This window comes from Lucilia sericata, unplaced genomic scaffold (genome assembly GCF_015586225.1).
Source record: "Lucilia sericata isolate MDLA Ls3-8-SP2 unplaced genomic scaffold, ASM1558622v1 Contig000054F_arrow, whole genome shotgun sequence".
In the NCBI taxonomy this organism is placed as follows: domain Eukaryota; kingdom Metazoa; phylum Arthropoda; class Insecta; order Diptera; family Calliphoridae; genus Lucilia; species Lucilia sericata.
Window position 1 is genome coordinate 971,900 of NW_023994090.1, and position 20,154 is coordinate 992,053.

Genomic DNA, 20,154 nt, shown 5'->3' on the forward strand with positions numbered 1-20,154 from the left:
TATCTATCAAAAAAAATATTTTGTAACTCAAGATTTAAAATTTTTGATTTTTTTTTTTTGCAAAATCAAAAACTTTGTTGACTTTTTTAAAAAAAATGGACCCATTTTTTATTTTTTTTTTTTGCTCAGAAGAAAGCTTATGTGTTTTCCTTTAACACCCTTTTTGTCGCTTAGTGGGATGCGAGTGGGATATCTATAAAAAAAATGTTTTGTAACTCAAGACATACAATTTTTTACTTTTTTTTGAAAAATCAAAAACTTTTTTGACTTTTCTAAAATGGACTCTTTTTTTATTAATTTCAAAAAATCAAAAACTATATGGTCGCTTAGTGGGATGCGAGTGGGATATCTATAAAAAAAATATTTTGTAATTCAAGATTTAAAATTATTGATTTTTTATGCAAAATCAAAAACTTTGTTGACTTTTTTTAAAAAAATGGTCCCATTTTAAATTTTTTTCTCAAAAGAAAGCTTAGGGCTTTTCCTTTAAAACCTTTTTGGTCGCTTAGTGGGATGCGAGTGGGATATCTATCAAAATAAATGTTTTGTAACTCAATACAAATGTTTTTAAATTGATTTTTTCATATTTGTGTGTAAGTGTTTCTAAAACCTTAAAAATAAAAACCACAACAACTGACCGATAATAGCCACTGGAGGGGTGCAATATGAGGCCGACCGCTATTAATTTTCCACCTCCAAAATTTGTCTGAGTTTTGTATCTTGCGGCTTTTTTAGTCAATCCTAGAGGTAGTTTTCAGCGCACGTGATTTTCATTGTTAAAATATCAGGTGCCCCAGAAACAAATTTTTGGAATCAAGTGGAAATATTTTATGGCCCTTCTCCGAAGTACCAGTTTATTTATTATTTTATAACATTTGACTTTAAGAAGTGGGTGGAGAGGTAGAAATTGACAGGTAGGTTATTTATATGGTGGTTTATTTTTATTATTATTTGTAACATTTGGTTAAACTAGGTACTTTAGTATGTAAGCCCTTCTTGGATGCAGTAGAAGTTCTTGAACAAATAAAAGAGAAATACAAAACGTCACAGAGTGAAGCTGAAAGAATTCAACTTCTCACGCTTGCTCCAAGAACATGGAGTTCTGCAAAAACAATGACTGAGTTTGGAACGTCTCAACGAAAAGCAAGAATTGCTAAACAATTGGTTGCTGAGCATGGGATTCTCACACTCCCAAACAAAAATAAGGGAAAAACTTTGGAGTGCGATACTAAATCTCTAATAACTCAGTTTTATCAGCGAGATGATATGAGTCGCCTGATGCCAGGGATGAAAGACTGGATGTCTGTACGAATCGATGGCAAGAAAGTTCAAATGCAGAAGAGAATGGTTCTCTGTAACCTGAATGAATTATTCGTAACATTTCAATCTGAATACGAGGATGTCAAAATTTGATTCATAAAATTTACACAACTGAGGCCAAAACATTGCGTCTTGGCAGGAAGCAGCGAAACTCACACAGTATGTGTTTGTATTTACCATGAAAATGTTAAATTGATGTTGAAGGAAATCAACTTAAATTACTTAAAAGATGATTCATCAGAAGATTTACACCATTACCGCGATTGCCTTAAATTGACTATGTGCCCTAATGCTACAACTTCTTGCCACGTAGGTGAATGTTCGAATTGCCCGGAAACCACACCCATCAAAGAAAATTTAATCAACTCTTTTGATCGAGAATGTATTGAGGAGTTAAAATTTGAATCTTGGCTTCAGACTGAAAGATGCACACTGAAAACCATAATTTTAAATGTGGATGATTTTGTAGAAGAACTGTGTAGAGGATTGCTAAATTTGAGAACCCATGACTTTTTAGTCAAAGAGCAGTGGTCATTCTTCAAGGACTTGAAAACACATTTGAAGTCTGGTGAATTCATTATTTCATTTGATTTCGCAGAGAACTATAAATATGTTCTTCAGGATTCCATACAAGCATTCCACTTGAATAACTACCAAGCAACTATATTCACAGTAGTTATTTACTACATGAAAGAAGAAAACCTGGAACACAAAAGTATGGCAATCATATCCGACGATTTAAAACATGACACCGTTGCAGTTTATGAGTACCAGAAGATAATACTAAATTATCTAAAATCAAAATTTACAGTAGAAAAGGTATACTACGTTTCGGACGGAGCTCGTCAACATTTTAAAAACAAAAGTAGCTTCGCAAATCTTACAGCTCATGAAAAAGATTTTGGAATGCCAGCTGAGTGGCATTTTCATCCTACTGCTCATGGTAAAGGAGCATGTGATGGTATTGGAGCAAACCTCAAAAGAAATGCAGCGAAGTATAGCCTCCAGTGCTCTCATCAAGATCGCATCTTAGATGCGACTGCTTTATTCCATTGGGCAAAGAATTATTGTAAAGAAACTAAAATTGTTTTTAGTAGCAAAGAGGATCATGAGGAAACATTGAAAACACTAAAGAGCAGATTCGATGCTGCGGTAACAAGCGAAATCAGTAGCTGAATCTAATAACTCCAAGAAAGGATTGACAAAAAAAAAAGCAGCTAATAAAGGTGACAAATAAGGAGGATAAAAGTATGGATATTTGAAAATTTAAAAACTTCATAAATTAAGTGTAAAAATAGTTATTATATAAATTGATCTATTGTGATTAAGATTAAATTTTACTAAATTATTCATCTTTTTATTATTATTATTATTATTATTATTATTATTATTATTATTATTATTATATATTAAATTAATTATTATTACAAATAAATAACAAAATTAAATTATTCAACATTTCCATAGAAAAAAAGTGATTTTTATTCCTGAGGTTAACATATTATGGGTATTACAGTATCGAGGCTATGAAATTTTAGTTGGGTATGTTACATACCATCGGAAAGGCTAATGTGTCTAGTTTCTCTGCGTAAGTTTAATTTTTAAGGTTTACACACAAATATGAAAAAAAAATTAAATTAGTGCAAATTTAAAAACCTTTGTCTTGAGTTACAAAACATTTATTTTGATAGATATCCCACTCGAATCCCACTAAGCGACCAAAAAGGTTTTAAAGGAAAAGACCTAAGCTTTCTTTTGAGAAAAAAAAAATTAATAAAAAAAGAGTCCATTTTGGTAAAAAAAAGTCAAAAAGGTTTTTGATTTTTCAAAAAAAAGTAAAAAATTGTATGTCTTGAGTTACAAAACATTTTTTTTATAGATATCCCACTTGCATCCCACTACGCGACAAAAAGTGTGTTAAAGGAAAACACATAAGCTTTCTTCTGATCAAAAAAAAAAAAAAAAAATTAAAAAATGGGTCCATTTTTTTAAAAAAAAGTCAACAAAGTTTTTGATTTTGCAAAAAAATTCAAAAATTTTAAATCTTGAGTTACAAAATATTTTCTTTGATAGATATCCCACTCGCATCCCACTAAGCGACCATATAGGTCGCTTAGGAAAAGACCTAAGCTTTCTTAAAAAAAATAAAAAGGGCCCATTTTGAAAAAAATATCTAAACTATTTGGGACACATTTTGCTAAGAACAATAGGTAATAAGTTATATGGATAAAAAAACACCTGTTTGGCCAAAATGTCAAATTTTGACCTCCTATAACTCAGAGAGTTCTTGACCGATCTTGTTGAAAAATGGTGTCCGAATTACTATCTAATAGAACTAACATTGGTGCAAATTTCATCGGAAGACATCGATTTCAAAAGTTGGTTCACTTGACGTGAAATGCCCCATATAGATAAAAATGATTGTGTGTTTGTATATTTGTATGTTTATATGTTCGTATGATTGTATATTTGAAGTTTATGGACTACTAAACGGCTGAAATTTTCACAGTGTATTCCTGTATGTCTGGAAGAGGTTATAAGCTACTTTTTATTTTGAAATTTGAAGTGGGCAAGGAGCCACGCCCCTATTAAGAAAACATTAAATCCGTATATCTGAGATAATATAACAGTTAGAGTCCTCAAATTTTTTTGGAGCCACTTTAGTGTAAATATGATTATTTAGGACAAAAAGTAGGCGGACTAGCAGCAGAGGGCATGGCACCTCCCATATAAATTAAATAGAAAATTTATTTTATCTTGGAAACTATTACAATTAGAATCTTAAAATTTTGCACGAAGAACATCCATGTAAACATTTTAGGTTATAAATTGGCGGACTACCAATGAGGGGAGCGGTACCTCCCATATGAATTAAATACAAAAATTCGTTTATCTGGTAAACCAATAGAACTAAATTCTTCAAATTTTGCACGAAGAACTTTAATATTCATCTGAACATCTTGCAAAAAACAGTGCGGATTTTAATCTGGGGGCTTGGAGCCCCCATATAGTTTAAATAGAAATAGATATTCATATGAAAATTTTGAGAATAACGGGTGGACTTTCAATGGGGGCTTGGCACCTCCCATATTAATTAAATACAAAATTTCGTTTATCTGGGAAACTAATAGAACTAGATTCTTCAAATTTTGCACGAAGAACTTTAATATTCATCAGAACATTTTGGAGAAAAAAAGGGCGGAGGGACTTGGAGCCCCCATATGAATTAAATAGAAAAATTCGTATATCTGAGAAACTATTAGGACTAGAATCTTAAAATTTTACATGAAGAATTTTGTCATTCATGTGAACAATTAGAGAATAACGGGCTTACTTTCAATGGGTTCTTGGCACCTCCAACATGAATTAAATACAAAATTTCGTATATCTTGTAAACTATTATAGAATAGTTAGAATCTTCAAAATCGTTAAGTGATTTTTTATTTATATTGCTTTTAGGGTAGCAAAGTACACTGGGTATAGCTAGTTTTCATATAAAAGTATATTATTTTCTATAACAAGCTATATTAGCACGATTTGTCGCCAAAAATATTTATTTTTCTCATATAGAAAAAGTAAAATTTATACGGGAACGGGAAATTTGGTGCGGGAACTTTTTTACGATCGCGAAAAAATAATGTGGCATTCCTTAACATCTGTTCACGCCCTACAAGCTCTTACTATGGTATTTTAGATATTTGCAAAAATTGCAAAAAGCATTTAAAATTTGCACCAGACATACTGAGTTTTATACAAATTCATATAATTTTATTTGTTTGAATTTTCAATAATTAAATTAAAATTACATTAAATTAAAATTCTATCACAACAAAAAATAGTAAATAAAAAAATCGGTTTGCTCAAAATAAACGGAATTTTAAAGAAAAAATTTACTTTTTCTGTGGACAGGTGAGATTTCGCGTAAAACCCGCTATTAATTCGAATATGTAAGTAGACATTTTAAGTATTTTGATACAATAATATTTCTCACCAGGACCCGTAAATGTGGAGGTGTAATTTCGTGTATGTGAGAGTCGGACTACTTGTTATACTTTGTTTAAAACTTTACTGACAATTGAAATTTTGACGCTTAAAAATAACCAGATTTAGAAAATGGTGGTTAGTGTATTTTATTTTCTCCTGTTCTGTATTTTGCTGAAAAAAATATGGTCAGCGTATGTTACATGCACATGAAAATTAAAAAGTACCTTTTGAAGAACAAAAAACAATGTTGCCAAAACTTTTAGGTCCCATCCCACCAGATTGAGTTTTGAAAAACGCCAGAATCCGCTAAATCCACAAATAAAAACGCAAACTTTTACCGTTAATGTTTATTTGGTAAAAAACCGATATAATAAACAAAACTGTTTACAAAACTAATAGGAATTTAATTTTTAAGTAAAATATGTATGTATACATTCATATCGTTTTGAGAACAAAAATGCATTTCACTGGATCCAATTAAATTTAAAAACTTTTTAGGCACTTCGTAACCAAAACAGCATTTTTCATGGCGACGAAGTCCATATCTGAAACAAATTTTGATGAAAACATGTTCAAATGGAATTATATTATGTTCGTACTTTACTGTCAAAATTGCATTAACCATTTCAGGTTGTAAACGATTTCTTAATTTGGATTTTACAATATTTAGCTGGCTGACTTCCGCATTGGACCACGGCATACAAAGAACTTGCAAAGCAAAATCTGCTAAATCTTTAAATATTTTATTTCCTGCGGAATCTTCGTGTTGCAAAACTTCAAACCAGAACGATGAAAGATGTTTCCATCTAACAATGTATTTACAGAAAAGCAGTCTATTTTGGACAAAATGTCCCTATTTTCCGGTAACCTGAATGTTTAGAAAATATTAGTTGTAAAACAAAAATAAATAATATAATTATTTACCATTGAATCAATTGTTTCAACAGTGATACACAAAAATTGACACATCGTTGTTTTATTTCCGGTTCCTTTTCAGATGTTATAGTGCCATTGGTTTTGTGTTCACGCAATTCAGTTTCAAACTGGTAGCCCAAATAACCATTTGGCTTAATATAATTTTCAAACAATTCAATTTAAAATTGTTGTTCAGTATCATATATTTTATTTTTTAATGAATTTATTGCTATTTTAAGTCATTAATGCGCTTAGTTGGGTCCGAATTATTACTATGGAAACTCATGTTAACAACATTTATGTCGGAAAGAATTGGATTCAAAAACGAAAGGTATATCAAATTTACAGTATCCTTATACATTTTATGAAGTGTTTCAGCTGAATTACATCTTTCTGAGAGACGAGCAATACCAAAATGTTTTTCTAACTCTAACCATTGGTTAAGAATTCTTTTGACTACGACATTTACGGAGAGCCATCGGGTATCACATATACGGGTTATATTTAATGGTTCCTATATACATAAATATATAAATAGCTTTAAGAATATAAAAACAATGTTTACTTAGACCTTACCTTGTCGTATTGTATATGTATTGTATGCCATCTTTCTAGCAGAACTTTTGGAAAACCAGTTGTAGGTTTCCTGAACTAAAAACTCAAGGTTTCTGGGAAGAGTTGCACAAGCGTGGTTTATGCCAAGTTGTACAGAATGACATACGCATCTTATTAATATTAAATGAGGATTCTCCTTTTTGAGTTCTGCATATACACTTTTATTACGCCAAACCATCACGTTCGCATTATCTGTGCCAATTCCAAGCAATTTCTTCATATCTAGGTCAAACATTTTCAGATTCACACTATAATATATACATAATTGCAATACCTATAAAAATACATGTTAGATCAAATAAAGCCTTTCCTAAAAATTCAGCAATAAACTTACCAAGTAATTTAACTATTTCAATATCAGTCGATTCATCTAAAAGGAGACTAAAATGTGAGTCACCAATATCTTTATGTAAGTCTTCCTTAAAGTGTATTGACAAAACATTTTTAACAATTTTGGAACACTTGGTTCTATGTAATCGAATTTGTTGACAGTTCCTAGAATCGTCCAACTGGTTCTTTATGAGACGTATGGTCAATTATGGACCAATTCTCATAAAATCTGACCGAGATATTTAAGTCCCTTTAAAACTTGATTATGTTGAATTTTTTTGCTATATTGCAGTACATTATGAGCTTTAAAGTCATTTTCTGAGGAGACTTTTTGAGGGATAGAGTCAATTATGTACCGATCCTCATAAACTTTGACAAATACATTTCCAATAAAACTTTTTTATATTGAATTTCATCGCTATAGATGCTTTTTTAAGCAATATAGTAATTTTCTGAATAGGTCATAATATGGGGGCTAAGTGAAATCGTTGACCGATATTTCGCATTTTTAATACCAATCAAACTGGGTCAATTAATTTTTGGCAAAATATTTCAGTTTTCTATCTTGCTTCTTTTCGACTCTATCGTGTTTTCAACAATAAATATATGCTCCTTCGCGGATTCGTTAACAAATGTAATTAATATTTATTTTAAAAAATAACTGAGTTTTTAACGCATTTTAGCGCAATTCAAAAATACTGCACATATGACTTTTTGGAAAACAATATTAAATTATAAAATTCTTCCCATTTTATGTACAGATTTGGAGATTTCGTTCGAAATTTGGGTTTAAATAATAATACCATGTAGCGGATGTTAATATTACATTCATAACTTCAGCAATACTTGTAAGCGTAATCTATCCAATTTTTCCGACAAATTGACCAAAATTTAGAATTTAAGACGGTAAAATAAAAACTAGTATACAACATCATATTAGAAAATGTAAATAAAGAACTAAAAGTCATGGTGAGATAGTAGAAGTCAAAGGTCATGAGTATCAAATCTTTGCATATATCGGGATTATTGTTCGTCGTACGTTTAGTTAGTTTAGATGTTATTACAACTTTTGTATACAATAGAATTACATTTTCCTTAGCTGTGTTACTTAAAAATATCAGTTGATTAATATATTAAAGATATTGTGATACTATTCTTGCATCAATTAGCAGAAAATACTTTATTAATTCTTATTAAATCATTTATCTTATGATTTCGGTAAATTAGCACAGTATCTGTTTATGCAAAATTTCAAATAGGTATAGAAGTTGCAATATAATCTACTAAGTACGTAGACTATTCCCACCAAATTCCATAAAAATCGAAATACGAAATACAGCCTACTTCGTTTTTTTCATATAAGTATCGCGAGTTCTTTACATAAAAAGTTCCAATAGAAATATTAAAGGACGGACAAGTTTGAATCGACCCAAAAAGTAATTTTAAGTTCATGGATGCACCAAAAGGAGAGAGAGGATTCATTATTCACGGTGTTAGATTGACTAGTGTAAATAAAATAATATTACGGTTGATTTTAAACTAGAGATAAAAGAAGTTTTTTTTAATTTTATTTTTAGAATAAAAGCAAACAGCATTGTTTGCAAAAAACATGCAAAATAAAAATAACCAATTTTGGTTAATAATAACCAAAGTGGCAACACTGTACAGGAGCTATAGGTCCGTGTTGACAAAAATATATTGATAATGCAGCTTCATTCATTTGAACTTTATGGTTTGATGATTTAAGGAGAATTTTGTTTTGTTGTACAAAGGCTCCTTTAGCTGTCTTATGCTTATTTTTAGATGCATGAGCAATTAAATCTGAGTTGGTTTACCCATTTTCCTGCATAAAGAGGTTGTCAACAAAAACGCATATTGCAAATATATTTATATTTTTTCTTACCAACAAAGTATTTTTTTATAAAAACAATATTACACTTTTGTATATATCACAGAGGAGGAAGTTGAAAAGCACAGAGGAGGAAATTGAAAAAGATGCTTCAGGAAATCATAGTTAGTCAATCCCACGACACTCCAAAGGAAAAATCGGACTCCCTCACAAGATCTGAGGCAAAAAGGATCAGGTCTCCCGAGGAGTTGACAACTGAGAATAAACCTAAGAAGAAAAAGAGCTCCCCGTCTTCTAATACACAGTCGAAGCCAAGCCATACTTCACTCAAAGGAATCTCAAGTGAGAATCCTGCGAGTAAGGGTGACAACGCCAAGCCAGATATTCCGAAGACGAACACGTCGGCGAAATCAACCTCGAATGTAAGGGAATCTCAAAAGAAGCCCCGAAAAACGAGGAAGGAGAAGCTAGACGGAGGAAAAGGAAAAGAGCCGCCATCTTACGCCAAAGTTGCCAGAAGTAGGCACCGGGACGATCTCTGCTATGCAGTTTACGATGCCGGTAATCCGACAGGCAAAATTCCAAAAGACCAACAGAGTAAAATAGAAGACCTGGTCAACAATAAGATTGTGGACCATGCAATCGCTTCATAGGGCAAACAACCAATAGAGAGCGAGAGCTGCGAGTTCAGCATGGGCGTGATGTTGATGAGGTTGGCATCTCACCAATGTGTTAGCACCCTAAAGAACTTGGTGGAAAGTATCCCTCCTCCCTGGGACGGCGCTAGGCTGGGACTGGCAAAGAAGAGCGAGCTTCCGGTGCTCCTAAAGTCCACTGTCTACATAAAAGGATGGGGCAGTAAACTGGCCAATGAACGTATACTGGAAATTCTTGGAGGTCAAAATGCTGAGCTGGCCGTGGAAAGGAAAGCTGGCCGTCTTTTACAGGAAAGAAGAACCTGAGGGAACTTTATTTGTAATAGGTATCGACCAGAAATCCATGGCTAGTCTTGCCAAGAATAAAGGTAGGGCTTACTTCGCCTCTAAATCTGTCATATTCAAAATTGGGAAGCTGCCGATTGGAAGGGCTGTTACAACAAGCCTCGAAAAGGACACCAAAAAACCTAAGACCACAGCATCAGTATCCACTACTGATAACGCCCTTTCCAAAATTGGGAAGGCACCGATTGAAAGGGCTGTCAAAACCGGCCCCGACAAGGACACTAAAATACCTAAGACAGTACCCAAAGCATCATTAGCAAGTACTAGCAATGTTGAGGAGTCAAATCCTAAAAGCGAGGAGGAAATCACTCACCCGCCAGAAGACAGAACAGCAGTGCTCTCCAGAATTGGGAATGTGTCTATTAAAAATACTGCTATTCCTATGCCTGATAAGGACACCGCAGTGCTATCAACAGTACCCACTGCATTAATAGCCACTTCAGGCTATCCGGAGGAGTCGAATCCAAAGAGCGAGGAGGTGACCACCAACTCGCTGGAAGACAGTTTTAATGGATGACCATGATTGAGGTTATCCAAATAAACCTCCACCGGAGCGAGACAGCTACCAACGCTCTGATGGCTAAAATCAACACAGGTAAAATACATATAGCTTTAATCCAGGAACCTTGGACGATTCGCAACAAGGTTTCTGGAATAAATCACGTAAATTTCCAACTTTTCTACGCTGATACAGGATCTCGCCCGAGAATATGTATCTTATGTCACAAGAACTTATGTTTTCTCCTCTCAACAGGATTATCAACAGCGGATGCAACGGTGCTGAAGCAAGATCGTGGCAACATATTCCTTGCATCTATTTACCTGCCTTTCGATTCTCCGACACTACCACCAACGTCGGATCTGATGAAACTGGTTGAAGAGGCACAAAGAAAAAATAAGAAAATTGTAATAGGTTGTGATGCCAACTCGCACCATGTAGCTTGGGGTAGTACAAACACCAATCGCAGGGGACAAGCCCTCATGGATTTCCTTAATACTAAAGACTTGATAACATTGAACTTAGGTAATAAAGCTACCTTCGTCAATAGAATCAGAGAAGAAGTATTAGATATAACTATATGTTCAGAAAAGCTTATAAACGAAATTCAGGATTGGAGAGTTTCGGACGAGCACTCCTTTTCTGATCATCGGTACATAAGATTCAATATACTAAGGCCACCACCAAAGCCGATAAAGTTTCGGAATAAGTCTAAAACTAATTGGACAATGTTCGGGACCTTACTAAAGAACCGTTTAGGTCAGGATACTTTTCAATGCCAACATAAAGAGGATATAGATGCCAAAGTGGAAACGTTCACAAGTGCCCTGGTTGAATCGTTCGAGGACAGCTGCCCTCTGCGAGAGCGGAGATCTGCCCAGGAAAAACCCTGGGTAACTGGGGAGATCCGGAACCTTGGGAAGACTCTTCGCAAACTATTTAACCGGGCACGGCGTAAAAAGACCGCAGTGTACTGGGATGAGTATCGTAATAAACTTGGTGAATATAAGAAAATCGTTCGAAAAGCCAAACGAGACTCCTGGAAACTTTTCTGTGAACAGGTAGATAGCGTAAATGACGTATCGAAGATAAAAAAATTCCTATCCAAAACTCATGTCCAACCGGAATCTATGATCGATGACACGGGCAGGAGGCTTGAGGATATGGAGGAGACAATGAAACTCCTAATGGGTTCTCATTTCCCACCCGGTATATCGAATAACATAGATGAACCGATATTGGAGGAAGGGGAGGGTAACACGAAAATAGTTATTACAACTGACATGGTTAAAGGGGCAATCAAGAGCTTTGCTCCCTATAAAGCTGCAGGACCGGATGGAATTTTCCCGGCACTTTTGCAGATGGAGGCGGGACTGGTTTCCGTACATCTGTCACAGATATTCACTGCATGCTTAAAATTGGCATATACCCCAGTTAAATGCAGGATGCAAGGGTAATATTTATACCCAAACCAGGGAAACCTACCTATGCGACACCTAAGTCCTATCGACCGATAAGTCTTACGTCCTTCCTACTTAAAACGTTGGAACGGATAGTCGATAGCATGGTTAAAAGCAGCATACCATACAAAGGCCTTAAATATAAGCAGCATGCTTATGTAAAGGGACGATCGGTGGAAACCGCTTTAAATGAAGTTGTCCACTACATAGGTGAATCTTTCGATAGCAAACTGTATACACTGGCGGTATGCATTGACATCGAAGGCGCCTTCAATAACGTGCACACTGATACCCTTATCCAATCCCTAGACCAGTTTTATGTTGACCGGGTGCTCCGTAACTGGATCAACTACATGCTAAGGAACAGATGGATAAGCTGCGAGATGTACGATATAACTATCAGGAAAAAGGTATTTCGCGGTATACCACAGGGTGGCATTTTGTCACCTTTACTCTGGGTTACCACGATTAATAGCCTCCTAAGGACCCTAACCGAGAAAGGACTTAGACCTGTCTGCTATGCAGACGATGTCGTAATACTTTTAAAGGGAAAGGATCCAAATTACTTGTGTAGAAGAGCTGAGGAGGCTCTGAATACGGCCTTGAGCTGGGCTCAACCGAGAGGCCTCAATGTTAACCCGGCGAAGACGGAAATCTGTCTTTTCACAAGAAAGACAAAAATTTCTACATATACTGAACTGGCCAAAAACGGTTATAGGACACGTCATCAATGTATACTGGACACATTGGAAGGTTATACACATTCATCGGACGTGCCTGATCGCATACCAGACACTGAATATGTCGGAAACTTTGAAACGCTAATCCCAGATAGAATGTCTTGGTCAAGCGGAACATTAGAGCAAATACCAGTAGGAATCCGTTGCTACACGGATGGCTCTAAATTAGGGGACAAAGTGGGCCTGGGGTTCTATATTGAAGACCCAGAAACAGAAATATACCACCGTTTACCTAATCATAACACAAGCTTCCAGGCAGAAGTACGAGCAATAACGGAATGTGTAAATTGGATTAGAATAAATATGGCGCCCACAGGGCTTAATATATTTACCGAAAGCCAGAAGGCAATTTGTGCGATATCAGGTGATAGAGTTAAATCTAAGACCGTATTGGATTGTAAGAAAGCTTTAACTGAATACTCTCCCAGAGGTAAGGTTCACATCATATGGGTACCAGGCCACTCGGGAGTAGTCGGCAACGAAAGGGCGAATGTAATAGCTTTAAAGGAAAGGGAGCTCGATGTAGTTAACCTGACAAACGCAAAACCATTCGACGCAATAAAAGCTGAATTAAAAATATGGATGAGAGAATCCCACAAGGCCTCTTGGAATAATGAAACGGTGGGTAGAACCACAAAGATTCTATGGGGTGACCCTGATGAGAGCAAGACGAGAAATCTTCTCAAAATGAGCAAGTCTGAGGTTAGTATGATGGTACGTATTCTGAGTGGACACACAGGATTACGAGCACATCTATACAAAATTGGACGTGCGAATTCAGACGAATGTAGAGCATGTGGAGAGGACAGTGAAACTCTGGAGCACTTTCTTTGCCATTGTCAGGCATTCGTCGAAGTTAGATCCAAGTATCTTGGAAGTGATGTCATTCCGGAAATAACATTCTTAACCAACACCGATTGGAAGATTCTTAGGAATTACGTCCAGGAAACTGAGTTTCTGAACATGGAAAAATAATACATCCAGTGAAATTTTTGTTTTTGTCTTTCTTGAATTGGAGCGCACAACAGGCCCGATAGTGGCCTAGGTGTATTTCTTCGGATTTGATGTAGTATACATCCTCCTATCAACCTAACCTAACCTGTATATATCAATGTTTGCTTTTTTTAACGTATTTTTCTTTTTTGCACTAATGTTTTCACTTTTTTTTTAAAAAATTTCTCTTTTTTAACACAAATTTTCTTTGCTTATGAAGAAAAAAAAAACAAAAAAATGCCGTTAGATTTTATATTAGATATGTGCATTTACCGATAAATAATCCAAATATCTGATAAACAAGTTACATACACTTAAAAAAATAATTGGCCAAAAATGCTAAAACAAGCTAAATAAAAATATTTTCCAGTTAGAAAAAAACATTTAGCAGCTTTTATTGAAATGTTGCCGCAATCGATGATCAAAAACCGCCAGATCTAGCGGGAAAACCGCCGTTTTGGCAACACTGGACTTTATACATCAAGCAAGCCACATGAAAAAATTAAAAACATTCACACCATTCGTCCAGTATTCGTATGAAAGCAAACGAACGCAACATTTATATAATGTACAATACTAATACTAATGTACATGAGCAAAACTAAAACAAAAAAATACTTTTTAAGTAAAAGCAAGTTAGAGTGCTATATTCGGCTGAGCCGAATCTTAAATACCTTCCACCAGCTACTTTTATATTAATACTTTTTAAATTGATCAAATATTTGTAGAAATAAGTTTTCTCATGTCTTAAATAGAAAAACCCCAAGATTTAAACAGCTTAAATCTATTACAATTCCAAGATTTATTGAACATTACAAACGCCATTTTCTTTAAGTTTTATAGGGCTTAGCGATATTTAGTAATTTGCATGTATGCATGTGTGTGAAAGATATAAGGATTTTCAAAATACATATATGAGCAATTATCAAAGTTTTTTAATTCCTTTGAAATTAAACTAAATTGTTAATAACTTTGTAAAATGTCAAACAAATTTTTTACAGGATTATATACACAAGACTTCCGGCCTAAAAATTGCAAAATTGTAAAACTCTAGGTCTTCATTTCTAAACGTAATCGGTTTTGAAAGTTTACAAAAATTAAAAAAACGTGTGTCACTAACTAATTTTTTCTTTACGTATTAGAACTTGGATGTTGAAATTTGTCACCAGGTTTTTTCCAATTTTGCATTTTTTACAGTTTTTTTGACCGGGCGCTGACGCCCCTTAATAATAATTTGAAATAATTTCAATTATTGCGTAAATTGAGTTTTTTGTTACTTTGAAATATAAAATCGGAGCATGCAAAAATTGTATAAACTTTTTAAAAATTTTGTAAAATTTCAATTTTTTATTTTTGCGATTTTATATATCAAACATCGATTTATACAAACATTTAATGAATGGACATGAAGATAATGACAAACACAATGATTTGGGATCATAAATGTATTTAAAATGTCCTTGTAAGCTACAAAGACGTCACTTTTATCTAAACACATTTTGCCAAGGCACATCATGGATGATGCTCAAAATTCGTCAAAATATCACCATTTGCAAGTTCTCTTAATACTTTAATGTAAAACTGGGGTGCAGCAAAAACGCTCACGTTAAAACGAAGCAAAGGAAATTAACGAAATTTAACCACAATATTCATTACTGTCCGGTACAGTTTGGTATTGAAAATTATCAAAATCGGTTCACATCGGGAAAAGTTATGAATCAAAATTTAAAACAACTCTAAAAAAATAAGCATTTTTTACACATTCTTATTTAATTTTCTCGAAAACTATGCAAGATGAAAGTCATCATACACTGGTTTCTATAAAAGATCTTGATTCCTGCTGAAAATTGCCAGAATCGGCAATTTTCATATATATTCATATATAAGTTTGTCATTCCGTGTGTAACACCAAGAAATATTCATCTGAGACCCAACAAAGTATATATATTCTGGGTCCTTATGAAATTCTGAGTTGATTTAGCTATATCCGTCTGTCTGTGTAAAACACGCTCACGTTAAAACGAAGCAAAGGAAATTAACGATATTTAACCAAAATATTCATTACTGTCCGGTACAGTTTGGTATTGAAAATTATCAAAATCGGTTCATATCGGGAAAAGTTATGAATCAAAATTAAAAACAACTCTAAAAAAATAAGCATTTTTTACACATTCTGATTTAATTTTCTCGAAAACTATGCAAGATAATTTCACGAAAGTCATCATACACTGTTTTCTACAAAAGATCTTGATTCCTGCTGAAAATTGCCAGAATCGGCAATTTTCATATACCACCATCAGTGGTGATAGAGGGTATATATAAGTTTGTCATTCCGTGTGTAACGCCAAGAAATATTCATCTGAGACCCAACAAAGTATATATATTCTGGGTCATTATCAAATTCTGAGTCGATTTAGTTGTTTCCTAAGTTGTTTGGTATTGAAAAAGGGCAAAATCGGTTCACACCGGGAAATGTTATGAATCAAAATTTAAAACAACCTCGAAAAAATAAGCATTTTTTACACATTCTGACCACCGTACATTCGTTTCTACACAAGATCTTGATTCCTGCTGAAAATTACTAGAATCGGTCCCTAGAAACCTCCCTTACAAAAGTACATATTCCCGGAAAATGTGTTTTTTGTTAATAACTTCCGTTACAATGTCGATATCTTCACAAAATTTTACAAATTAAAATCTTATGTAAATAGAATTGATTCAGAGAAACAAATTTCTGGATCGGTCCATAATTGGACATAGCTCCCATACAAGGTCCCTTCCTGAAAATCACTTAAACGCGCATAACTCATTACCAAATAAAGATATCTATATAAAATTTGGTATGAGTATTGCCCATATGCGTAGAAATATTACTGTGAATTTTTTTCCGATCGGTCCATAATTGGTCATAGCTCCCATACAAGGTCCCCTCTTGAAAATCACTTAAACGCACATAACTCATTACTAAATTAAGATATCCGTTTGGTACAAGTATTACTTATATGAACAGAAATATTTCTATAAAATGGTTTTACGATCGATCCATAACTGGTCATAGCTCCCATACAAGGTATCATCCCGAAAATCAATTAAACGCATATAACTCATTACTAAATTAAGATATCCATATAAAGTTTGGTACAAGTATTGCTTATATGCACAGAAATATTACTGAGAAATTTTTTTCCGATCGGTCCATAACTGGTCATAGCTCCCATACAAGGTCTTCTCACGAAAATCACTTAAACGCACATAACTTTATATACATAATTGGTTATAGCTCCCATATTAGGTCCTTTTACGAAAATCTCTTAAACGCACATTACTCATTACCAAATAAAGCTATTGATACAAAATTTGGAACAAATATTAGTTTTGTATACAAAAATTCTATTTCAAGATTTTTTCACGATCGGTTCATAACATGTGTGCTTTCGGTCCCATACAAGGTTCCCTTCAGAAAATCACTTAAACTCACATTACTTATTAATAAATTACGATATAGATACAAAATTTTACTGAAATATAGCTTTTATGTACAGAAATTTAGCTTAAAGAATTTTTTTACGATCGGTCTATATTTGGTAACATCTCCCATACTAGGTCCTTCCCCTAAAAGTGCTTTAACCGTATTTAACTGGTTTATGTAGGTTATATATATGCCTTTTGAAAATCCTTAAATCTTTTACACATATGCATACATGCAAATTACTAAATATTTCTAAGCGCTATAAAAATATAAAGAAAATGGCGTTTGTAATGTTCAATAAATCTTGGAATCGTAATAGATTTAAGCTGTAAAACTTGGGATTTTTCTATTTAAGACATGAGAAAACTTATTTCTACAAATATTTGATCAATTAGAAAAGTATTAATATAAAAGTAGCTGGTGGAGGGTATTTAAGATTCGGCTCAGCCGAATATAGCACTCTAACTTGTTAATAACTTCCGTCAGAATGTCGATATCTTCAAAAAATTTAACAAATTAAAATCTTATGTCAACAGAATTCATTGAGAGAAAAAATTTTCTGGATCGGTCCATAATTGATCATAGCTCCCATGCAAGGTCCCTTTCAGAAAAACACTTAAAAGGCACTAACTCATAACCAAATAGATGATACCCATAAAAAAATTGGCATACGTACAATTTTTGTACACAGAAATGTTATTTCAAAATTTTTCACGATCGGTTCATCTTTGGTCATAGCTCCCATACAAGGTTCCCTCCCGAAAATCACTTAAACGCTAATAACTCATTACAAAATATTGATATCCATACATTTAGCACAAATATTGCTCTTATATAATTGTTTTACGATCGGTCCATATTTGGTCATAGCTCTCATACTAGGTCCCCTCCAGAATATCACTTAAATGCAGAATATTCATTACCAAATAATGATATAGATACAGAATTTTTTAAATTTTGTCTTCATATACATAATTGGTCATAGCTCCCATACAAGGTCTTTTTACGAAAATCTCTTAAACGCACATTACTCATTACCAAATAAAGGTATTGAAACAAAATTTGGCACAATTATTAGTTTTGTATACAAAAATTCTATTTCAAGATTTTTTCACGATCGGTTGATAACATGGGCGCGGTCACATTACTTATTACTAATTTACAATATAGATACAAAATTTGACTGAAATATAGTTTTTATGTACAGAATTTTTTACGATCGGTCTATAATTGGTCATATCTCCCATACTAGGTCCTGCCCCTAAAAGAGCTTTAACCGTATTTAACTAGTCAATTTGTGTAGAACAAAATTATATATATATATATATGTATTTTGAAAATCCTTATATCTTTCACACACATGCAAATTACTAAATATCGCTAAGCGCTATAAAACTTAAAGAAAATGGCGTTTGTAATGGTCAATAAATCTTGGAATTGTAATAGATTTGAGCTGTTTAAATCTTGGGGTTTTTCTATTTAAGACATGAAAAAACTTATTTCTACAAATATTTGATCAATTAAAAAAGTATTAATATAAAAGTAGCTGGTGGAGGGTATTTAAGATTCGGCTCAGCCGAATATAGCACTCTAACTTGTTAATTGTTACTACTTAAAGGTACTCTATATTATGTTATTTTGTATTAATACAAAGTATTATTTGAATAGTGGGGAGGGTATATTGGGTATGTGCTGATGTTTGTAACGCACAATAATATTGGTCCTATACCCACCTTAAAGTATACCAATCAGTTTAGAATCATTTTCTGAGTCGATTTAGCTATGTCCGTCCGTCCATGCAAACCTTGTAATCAAACTACAGGTCGCAATTTTGAAGATATTTAATGCAATGAAATTTGGTACATGATCTTCTATTGTCCCAGGGACGAAGCCTATTGACGATCGGTCCATTATCTCACCTAGCCCCCATACAACTGAACCCCCGAATAGGGCTTGTAAACCTTTTAATCAAACTACAGGTCGCAATTTTGAAGACAATTCTTCTATGGTACCGGAGATGAAGCCTGTTGAAAATGGTTAACATTGATCTATTATTTCACCTAGCCCCATACAACTGAACCGGACTAAGTTAAGTTCATAATTATGTTTAATATACTCGTATCTCGACAAAAAGCTACAAAACCAAGTTCTATACTAGCCTTTATGACCCTCATGAATTTTTTAATTCTAGGGTCTCATTTGACCATAGCCCCTGTTTAAAGCCCCCTTCAAAATTCGACTTAAATGTCCACAATTTCAACAATAAATGGCTTCAGTATATCTGAGGCAAGGTACAATTCAACTTAAACGCTTTATTATGTAAACTAAATCACGTTTTTTGTGTAACAGCTACCGGAGACGAAGCGTGTTGGAAATGGTTAACATCGGTCTATTATTTCACCTAGCCCCAAGCAACTGAACCGGACGAATAGGGCTTTAAAGCTCATAATTATGTTTAATATACTCGTATCTCGACAAAAAGCTGCAAAACCAAGTTCTATGCTAGCCTTGATGACCCTCATGAATTTTTTAATTATAGGGTCTCATTTGACCATAGCCCCCTTCAAAATTCGACTTAAATGTCCACAATTTTATTCAACAATAAATCTGAGGCAAGGTACAATTCAACTCAAATGCTTTATTATGTAAACTAAATCACATTTTTTTTTGTAACAGGTGTAGGATATTATATAGTCGGCCTCGCCCGACTATAATTTCTTAGTTGTTTTCTTTTGGATTTTTATTTGTAAATTAATTTTCTTTTATTTTACATCATAATATTCTTTATAATCCATTTGAAATTGAAAATAAACCAAAAAAAAATAGGTTTTATAATACATGAAAATTGTTCAATACAGTTTGACAACAAATTCGATTTTGTATTAAAGATAAAGAAACTCTTAAACTACCTTTGGAGAAACCGGTTTGTCGGTTAACCAAAAATTGTCGGTTAACCGAGTATGAAAAAAACCGTTAATT

General features: G+C 33.6%; 1 protein-coding gene across 1 annotated transcript in view; it reads left to right on the plus strand.

Moving 5' to 3' along the window:
* The window catches only part of LOC119616053 (unconventional myosin-VIIa-like), a gene marked incomplete at its 3' end in the record, with an annotated part of 359,052 nt that overhangs the window by 310,401 nt on the left and 28,497 nt on the right, over positions 1-20,154 (plus strand). The window lies entirely within an intron of this gene.